Below are 8210 nucleotides of genomic sequence, written 5' to 3' on the forward strand. Positions count from 1 at the left end.
TTAGCAGATCACTGCTCCAAAAGCAAGATTGATAAGAAATCAACAAGCTCTTGTGGTGATAAGTTGAAACCTCGGTCCAATGAAATTAAACATGGCTTCTCAGCCAGCCAGATTTCAACAAATCATCATGAAACTCTAGAATTCATCTTCAAGAATTTCGAAAAAATAAATACCTAATCTAAGCAGCAAGATGAACCGTCAGTTGTCCAGCCTGAACAATCCCTGGCAATAACACCAAAAACTTGATGTTGCTGCCGGATCTTGGCACTGATGTTACCAAAAGCTTGCTCAAAACTTGAACAATCCATGGCATTACACAACTTCGCACAACTAACCAGCAAGTGCACTGGGTCGTCCAAGTAATAAACCTTACGTGAGTAAGGGTCGATCCCACGGAGATTGTTAGTATTGAAGCAAGCTATGGTCATCTTGTAAATCTTAGTCAGGCAAACTCAATTGTATATGGTGATGAACGAAAATAACATAAAGGTGAAGATAGAGATACTTATGTAATTCATTGGTAGGAACTTCAGATAAGTGCATGAAGATGCCTTCCCTTCCGTCTCTCTGCTTTCCTACTGCCTTCATCCAATCCTTCTTACTCCCTTCCATGGCAAGCTTAAGCAAGGGTTTCACCGTTGTCAGTGGCTACCTCCCATCCTCTCAGTGAAAGCGATTTGCATATGCTCTGTCACAGCATAGCGGAATTCATCTGTCGGTTCTCAATCAGGCCGGAATAGAATCCAGTGATTCTTTTGCGTCTGTCACTAACGCCCCGCCCTCAGGAGTTTGAAGCACGTCACAGTCATTCAGTCATTGAATCCTACTCAGAATACCACAGACAAGGTTAGACCTTCCGGATTCTCTTGAATGCCGCCATCAGTTCTCGCCTATACCACGAAGACTCTGATCTCATGGAATGGTTGGCTCGTTTGTCAGGCGAGCACTCGGTTGTCAGGCGATCAACCATGCATCGTGCAATCAGGAATCCAAGAGATATTCACTAGAGCCTTGATCGCTTGTAGAACAAGAATGGTTGTCAGTCACCTTGTTCATGGGTGAGAATGATGATGAGTGTCACGGATCATCACATTCATCAAGTTGAAGAACAAGTGATATCTTAGAACAAGAACAAGCGGAATTGAATAGAAGAACAATAGTAATTGCATTAATACTCGAGGTACAGCAGAGCTCCACACCTTAATCTATGGTGTGTAGAAACTCCACCGTTGAAAATACATAAGCATGAGGTCTAGGCATGGCCGAATGGCCAGCCTCCAATGATCTAAGAACTAAAGTGTCCAAAGATGGTCTAGAGATCTCAAGTGATCAAAAGATTTCTAATACAATAGTCAAAGGTCCTACTTATAGAAAACTAGTAGCCTAAGGTGTACAGAAATGAGTAAAAGACATAAAAATCCACATCCGAGCCCACTTGGTGTGTGCTTGGGCTGAGCAATGAAGCATTTTTCGTGCAGAGACTCTTCTTGGAGTTAAACGCCAGCTTTCATGCCAGTTTGGGCGTTTAACTCCCATTTGGGTGCCAGTTCCAGCGTTTAACGCTGGGATTTCTTGAGGTGACTTTGAACGCCGGTTTGGGCCATCAAATCTTGGGCAAAGTATGGACTATCATATATTGCTGGAAAGCCCAGGATGTCTACTTTCCAACGCCGTTGAGAGCGCGCCAATTGGGCTTCTGTAGCTCCAGAAAATCCACTTCGAGTGCAGGGAGGTCAGAATCCAACAGCATCTGCAGTCCTTTTTGGTCTCAGAATCAGATTTTTGCTCAGGTCCCTCAATTTCAGCCAGAAAATACCTGAAATCACAGAAAAACACACAAACTCATAGTAAAGTCCAGAAAAGTGAATTTTAACTAAAACTAATAAAAATATACTAAAAACTATCTAGATCATACCAAAAACATACTAAAAACAATGCCAAAAAGTATACAAATTATCCGCTCATCAATTACCCACACTCTCTCCCTCATTATTGCAATTTTTGCACTATTCTTATGACATTTTCTTCTACTATTTTCTCACTTACATGTTGTAGCTACCATGTAGTTGAGATTCTTATTATTTGGCATCAACCCACCCAAATTCTATTTGTTTCCTTATCTTTATTTTTGGGTTACTTTTCTCTCTTTTTCTCTTCTTTCAGGATGGCTGGTGCACGAAATTGCAATCACACTTTTGCAACCCCGCACAACTAACCAGCAAGTACACTGGGTCGTCCAAGTAATACCTTGCGTGAGCAAGGGTCGATCCCACGGAGATTGTCGGCTTGGAGCAAGCTATGGTTATCTTGTAAATCTTAGTCAGGATATCAGAAACTATCAGGATTGATTGTGAAAAGCTAAAGAACATGAAATGATTACTTGTTTTGCAGTAATGGAGAATAGGTTGAGGTTTGGAGATGCTCCATCTTCTGAATCTCTGCTTTCCTACTGTCTTCTTCTTCAAACACGCAAGTCTCCTTCCATGGCAAGCTGTATGTAGGGTTTCACCGTTGTCAATGGCTACCTCCCATCCTCTCAGTGAAAACGATTGCATATGCTCTGTCACAGCACGCGGAATTCATCTGTCGGTTCTCGGTCAGGCCGGAATAGAATCCAGTGATTCTTTTGCGTCTGTCACTAACGCCCCGCCTGCTAGGAGTTTGAAGCACGTCACAGTCATTCAATCATTGAATCCTACTCAGAATACCACAGACAAGGTTTAGACCTTCCGGATTCTCTTGAATGCCGCCATCAATTCTAGCTTATACCACGAAGATTCCGGTTAAAGAACCAAGAGATAACTACTTAATCTAAGGTAGAACGGAGGTGGTTGTCAAGCACGCGTTCATAGTTGAGAATGATGATGATTGTCACGGATCATCACATTCATCCGGGTTAAGAACAAGTATTATCTTAGAATGGAAGCAAGCATGATTGAATGAGAAACAGTAGTAGTTGCATTAATCCATCAAGACACAGCAGAGCTCCTCACCCCCAACCATGGGGTTTAGAGACTCATGCTGTGGAAAGTACACAAAGAAAACGTGTAAAGTGTCATGAGGTACCGATACAATCTCAAAAGATCCTATTAATAGTAAACTAGTAGCCTAGGGTGTACAGAAATGAGTAAATGACGTAAAAATCCACTTCTGGGTCCACTTGGTGTGTGCTTGGGCTGAGCATTGAAGCTTTTATGTGTAGAGATGTTTTCTGGAGTTAAACGCCAGTTCTCATGCGAGTTTGGGCGTTTAACTCCAAGTTTTATGCCAGTTCCAGCGTTTAACGCTGGAAATTCTGAGGCTGATTTACCACGCCGGTTTGGGCCATCAAATCTTGGGCAAAGTATGAACTATCATATATTGCTGGAAAGCCCAGGATGTCCACTTTCCAACGCCATTGAGAGCGCGCCAATTGGGCTTCTGTAGCTCTAGAAAATCCACTTCGAGTGCAGGGAGGTCAGAATCCAACAGCATCTGCAGTCCTTTTTGGTCTCGGAATCAGATTTTTGCTCAGGGCCCTCAATTTCAGCCAGAAAATACCTGAAATCACAGAAAAACACACAAACTCATAGTAAAGTCCAGAAAAATGAATTTTAACTAAAAACTAATAAAAATATACTAAAAACTAACCAGATCATACTAAAAACATACTAAAAACAATGCCAAAAAGCATACAAATTATCCGCTCATCACAACACCAAACTTAAATTGTTGCTTGTCCCCAAGCAACTAAAAATCAAAATAGGATAAAAAGAAGAGAATATACTATAGACTCCAAAATATCAAGGAAACATAGCTCCAATTAGATGAGCGGGACTAGTAGCTTTTTGCCTCCGAACAGTTTTGGCATCTCACTCTATCCCTTGAAGTTCAGAATGATTGGCATCTATAAGAACTCAGAACTCAGATAGTGTTATTGATTCTCTTAGTTGAGCATAATGATTCTTGAACACAGCTAGTGTATGAGTCTTGGCTGTGGCCCAAAGCACTCTGTCTTCCAGTATTACCACCGGATACATACATGCCACAGACACATAATTGGGTGAACCTTTTCAGATTGTGACCCAGCTTTGCTAGAGTCCCCAATTAGAGGTGTCCAGGGTTCTTAAGCACACTCTTTTTGCCTTGGATCACAACTTTATTTCTTTCTTTTTCTTTTTCTTTTCTTCTTCTCTCTTTTTTTTTGAAATTTTTTTTTGTATCCACTGCTTTTTCTTGCTTCAAGAATCAGTCTAATGATTTTAGATCCTCAATAACAGTTCTCTTTTTCCTCATTCTTTCAAGAGTCAACAATTTTAACATTCTCAAAATAACAAATTCAAGAGACATATGCACTGTTCAAGCATTCATTCAGAAAGCAAAAAGTATTGTCACCACATCAAACTAATTCAACTAGTTTCAATGATAAATTTCGAAATCCTGTACTTCTTGTTCTTTTGTGATTAAAGCATTTTTCATTTAAGAGAAGTGATGGATTCATAGGACATTCATATCTTTAAGGCATAAAATTTCAATTTTATTAATTATGAATTAAGAACAAGACTCAAAAATAGATATAAGACTAAAAAATAAAAATAGAAAACAAAACAAAAGAAAAAGAAAACGCAAAAACATAGGCTCCTAATGATAGAGATTTTCACAGAGTTAGGACTCAACAACCTTGATTTTGAGAAGTGGATGCTCCCTCAGCTTGAGAGGAGAGCTTTTGGCATTTCAACTCTTGGAGTTCACGCCCCTGCTTCTCTTGTTCCTTCAGCAATTTGCAGAGCATGCAGTTCTGATTCTGCTGTTCTTCCTTCAGTTGCTCCATAGTCTCTTGCAACTTGGTGATAGATGCTTCTAGGCTGGTCCAGTAGTCAATTCTTGGGAATTCAGGGAGGAATTCCTGCGCCCTCCTCTTGATAGAGTTGTCTTGCACTTGTCCTTCCATTGACTTCTTGGTGATTGGGTGTTCAATGGGTATGAACTCATCTACTCCCATCTTCACCCCAGCCTCTTTACAGAGCAAGGAGATCAGGCTTGGATAAGCCAATTTGGCTTCAGTGGAATTCTTATTTGCAATTGTGTAGATCTCACATGCAATCACATGATGGACCTCCACTTCTTTTCCAAGCATAATGCAATGAATCATCACTGCTCTCTTGATGGTGACCTCAGAACGGTTGCTAGTGGGCAATATGGAACGCCCAATAAAGTCTAGCCAACCTCTTGCAATTGGTTTGAGGTCTCCCCTCTTGAGTTGGTTTGGGACACCCTTTGAATTGGTTATCCACTTAGTCCCAGGGAGGCATATGTCCTCTAGAACTTGATCCAACCCTTTATCTACTCTCACCATCCTCCTATTGAAGGAATCAGGATCATCTTGCAGTTGAGGTAGTTTGAAGATTTCTCTTATTTTGTCCAGATGGAAGTACATAACTTTCCCTCTGACCATGGTTCTGTAGGTATGGTAAGCAGTTCCAGTCATTCTTTGCTTATCTGTTAGCCACAGATTAGAGTAGAATTCCTGAACCATGTTCCTTCCAACCTTTATTTCAGGATTGGTCAGAACTTCCCATCCCCTGTTTCGAATTTGCTCTTGGATCCCCGGATATTCATCTTCTTTCAGATCAAATTTGACTTCCGGGATCACTGACCTCAGACCCATTATTTTGTGATAATGGTCTTCATGTTCTTTGGTTAAGAACTTCTCTTGATTCCAAAGATTCTTTGGATTAGTCTCTTTCTTTCCTCTTAAATTGGTTTGTTTTCCTTTAGGAGCCATGATCTTGATGAATCTTGGCTTAGTGATCACGGAAAAGCACACCAAACTTAGAGGTTTGCTTGTCCTCAAGCAAAAAGAAAAGAAAGAAGAGAAGAGAGAGAGAGAGAGGAAGAGGAAATTCGAATGGTGTGGGGAATGAGGGGTGGCAAACGTTTATTTATAGAGTGGGGGGAGAGATTTTTGAAAAAAAGAAAAATTTGAAAGGAGATTTGAGGAGATATGGAAAGAAATTGAAAGAAGGGTGAGTTTTTGGACAAAATTTGGGAATGATTTGAAGAATGATTTTAAATTTTTGAAAATTTGAAAGTGAATGATGAGAGATTGAAATGTATTTTTGTGAAAAAATATGGGTGAGAAAAGGAAAGTTTGAAAAAATCTGATTTGAAAGCAAAATTGTGGTCCCCCCCACCTTTCTGGTGTTAAACGCCCAGAATGGCACTCATTCTGGCGTTTAACGCCCAATTGGCACCCCTTTTGGGCGTTTAACGCCAGCCAGGGCACCTGGCTGGCGTTAAACGCCAGAAATCCTTTAGCACTAGGCGTTTTTCTGAACGCCCAGGATGCTGCACACCTGGCGTTAAACGCCCAGAATGGTGCCCATTCTGGCGTTTAACGCCCAAAATGGCACCATTCCTGGCGTTAAACGCCCAGAATGGTACCCATTCTGGCGTTTAACGCCCAAAATGCCCCTTACTGGCATTTTTTCACCAGTAAGCTATTTTTCTCTGCTTTTTGAGCTGAATCCTTCTGTAACTCTATGAATTCCTTCATTTTTGATACTTGCCTCTGTAAGAACAAATCATACAACCTACTAATGACTGGGTTGCCTCCCAGCAAGCGCTTCTTTACTGTCTTTAGCTGGACCTTCACTGAGAATCACTCAAGTCTCAATTTTGAGCATTCCTGCTCAAAGTTTCCTTCAAGATAATGCTTGATTCTCTGTCCATTAACAATGAACCTTTTGTCGGAATCAGTATCCTGAAGCTCAACATATCCGTATGGTGACACTCCTGTAATCACATACGGACCCCTCCACCGGGATTTGAGTTTTCCTGGAAACAGTCTGAGCCTAGAGTTGAAGAGCAGAACTTTTTGTCCTGGCTCAAAGACTCTGGTTGACAACTTCTTGTCATGCCATTTCTTTGCCTTTTCCTTATAAATTTTTGCATTTTCAAAGGCATTGAGTCTGAATTCCTCTAGCTCATTTAGCTGGAGCAATCTTTTTTCACCAGCTAACTGTGCATCCATGTTTAGGAATCTGGTTGCCCAGTAGGCCTTATGTTCCAGTTCCACAGGCAAATGACAGGCCTTCCCATACACCAGTTGGTATGGAGAGGTTCCTATAGGAGTCTTGAATGCTGTTCTGTATGCCCACAGAGCATCATCCAAGCTCTTTGCCCAATCCTTTCTTCGGGCTATCACAGTCCGTTCCAGGATTCTCTTTAGTTCTCTGTTAGAGACTTCAGCTTGCCCATTTGTCTGTGGATGGTACGGAGTTGCCACTTTGTGGCTAATTCCATATCTAACCATAGCAGAGTATAGCTGTTTGTTGCAGAAATGAGTGCCTCCGTCACTGATTAATACTCTGGGAACACCAAATCTGCTGAAGATGTTTTTCTGGAGGAATTTCAGCACGGTCTTGGTATCATTAGTGGGTGTAGCAATTGCTTCTACCCACTTAGATACATAGTCCACTGCCACCAGAATGTAAGTGTTTGAGTATGATGGTGGGAATGGTCCCATGAAGTCAATTCCCCATACATCAAACAATTCTATCTCTAATATCCCTTGTTGAGGCATGGCATATCCATGAGGCAAGTTGCCAGCTCTTTGGCAACTGTCATAGTTACGCACAAACTCTCGGGAATCTTTATAGAGAGTAGGCCAGTAGAAGCCACATTGGAGGACTTTAGTGGCTGTTCGCTCACTTCCAAAATGTCCTCCATACTGTGATCCATGGCAATGCCATAGGATCCTTTGTGCTTCTTCTCTGGGTACACATCTGCGGATCACTCCGTCAGCACATCTCTTAAAGAGATATGGTTCATCCCAGAGGTAGTACTTGGCATCTGAAATTAATTTCTTTCTCTGCACGTAGCTGTACTCTTTGGGTATGAACCTCACAGCTTTATAATTTGCAATATCTGCAAACCATGGAGCTTCCTGAATGGCAAAGAGTTGCTCATCTGGGAAAGTCTCAGAGATCTCAGTAGAAGGGAGGGACGCCCCAGCTACTGGTTCTATTCGGGACAGATGATCAGCTACTTGGTTCTCCGTCCCTTTTCTGTCTCTTATTTCTATATCAAACTCTTGCAGAAGCAACACCCATCTTATAAGCCTGGGTTTTGAATCCTGCTTTGTGAGTAAGTATTTAAGAGCAGCATGGTCAGTGTACACAACCACTTTGGATCCTACTAGATAGGATCTAAACTTGTCAATGGCATAG

The sequence above is a fragment of the Arachis hypogaea genome, chromosome 6, assembly GCF_003086295.3.
Source record: "Arachis hypogaea cultivar Tifrunner chromosome 6, arahy.Tifrunner.gnm2.J5K5, whole genome shotgun sequence".
Lineage (NCBI taxonomy): Eukaryota > Viridiplantae > Streptophyta > Magnoliopsida > Fabales > Fabaceae > Arachis > Arachis hypogaea.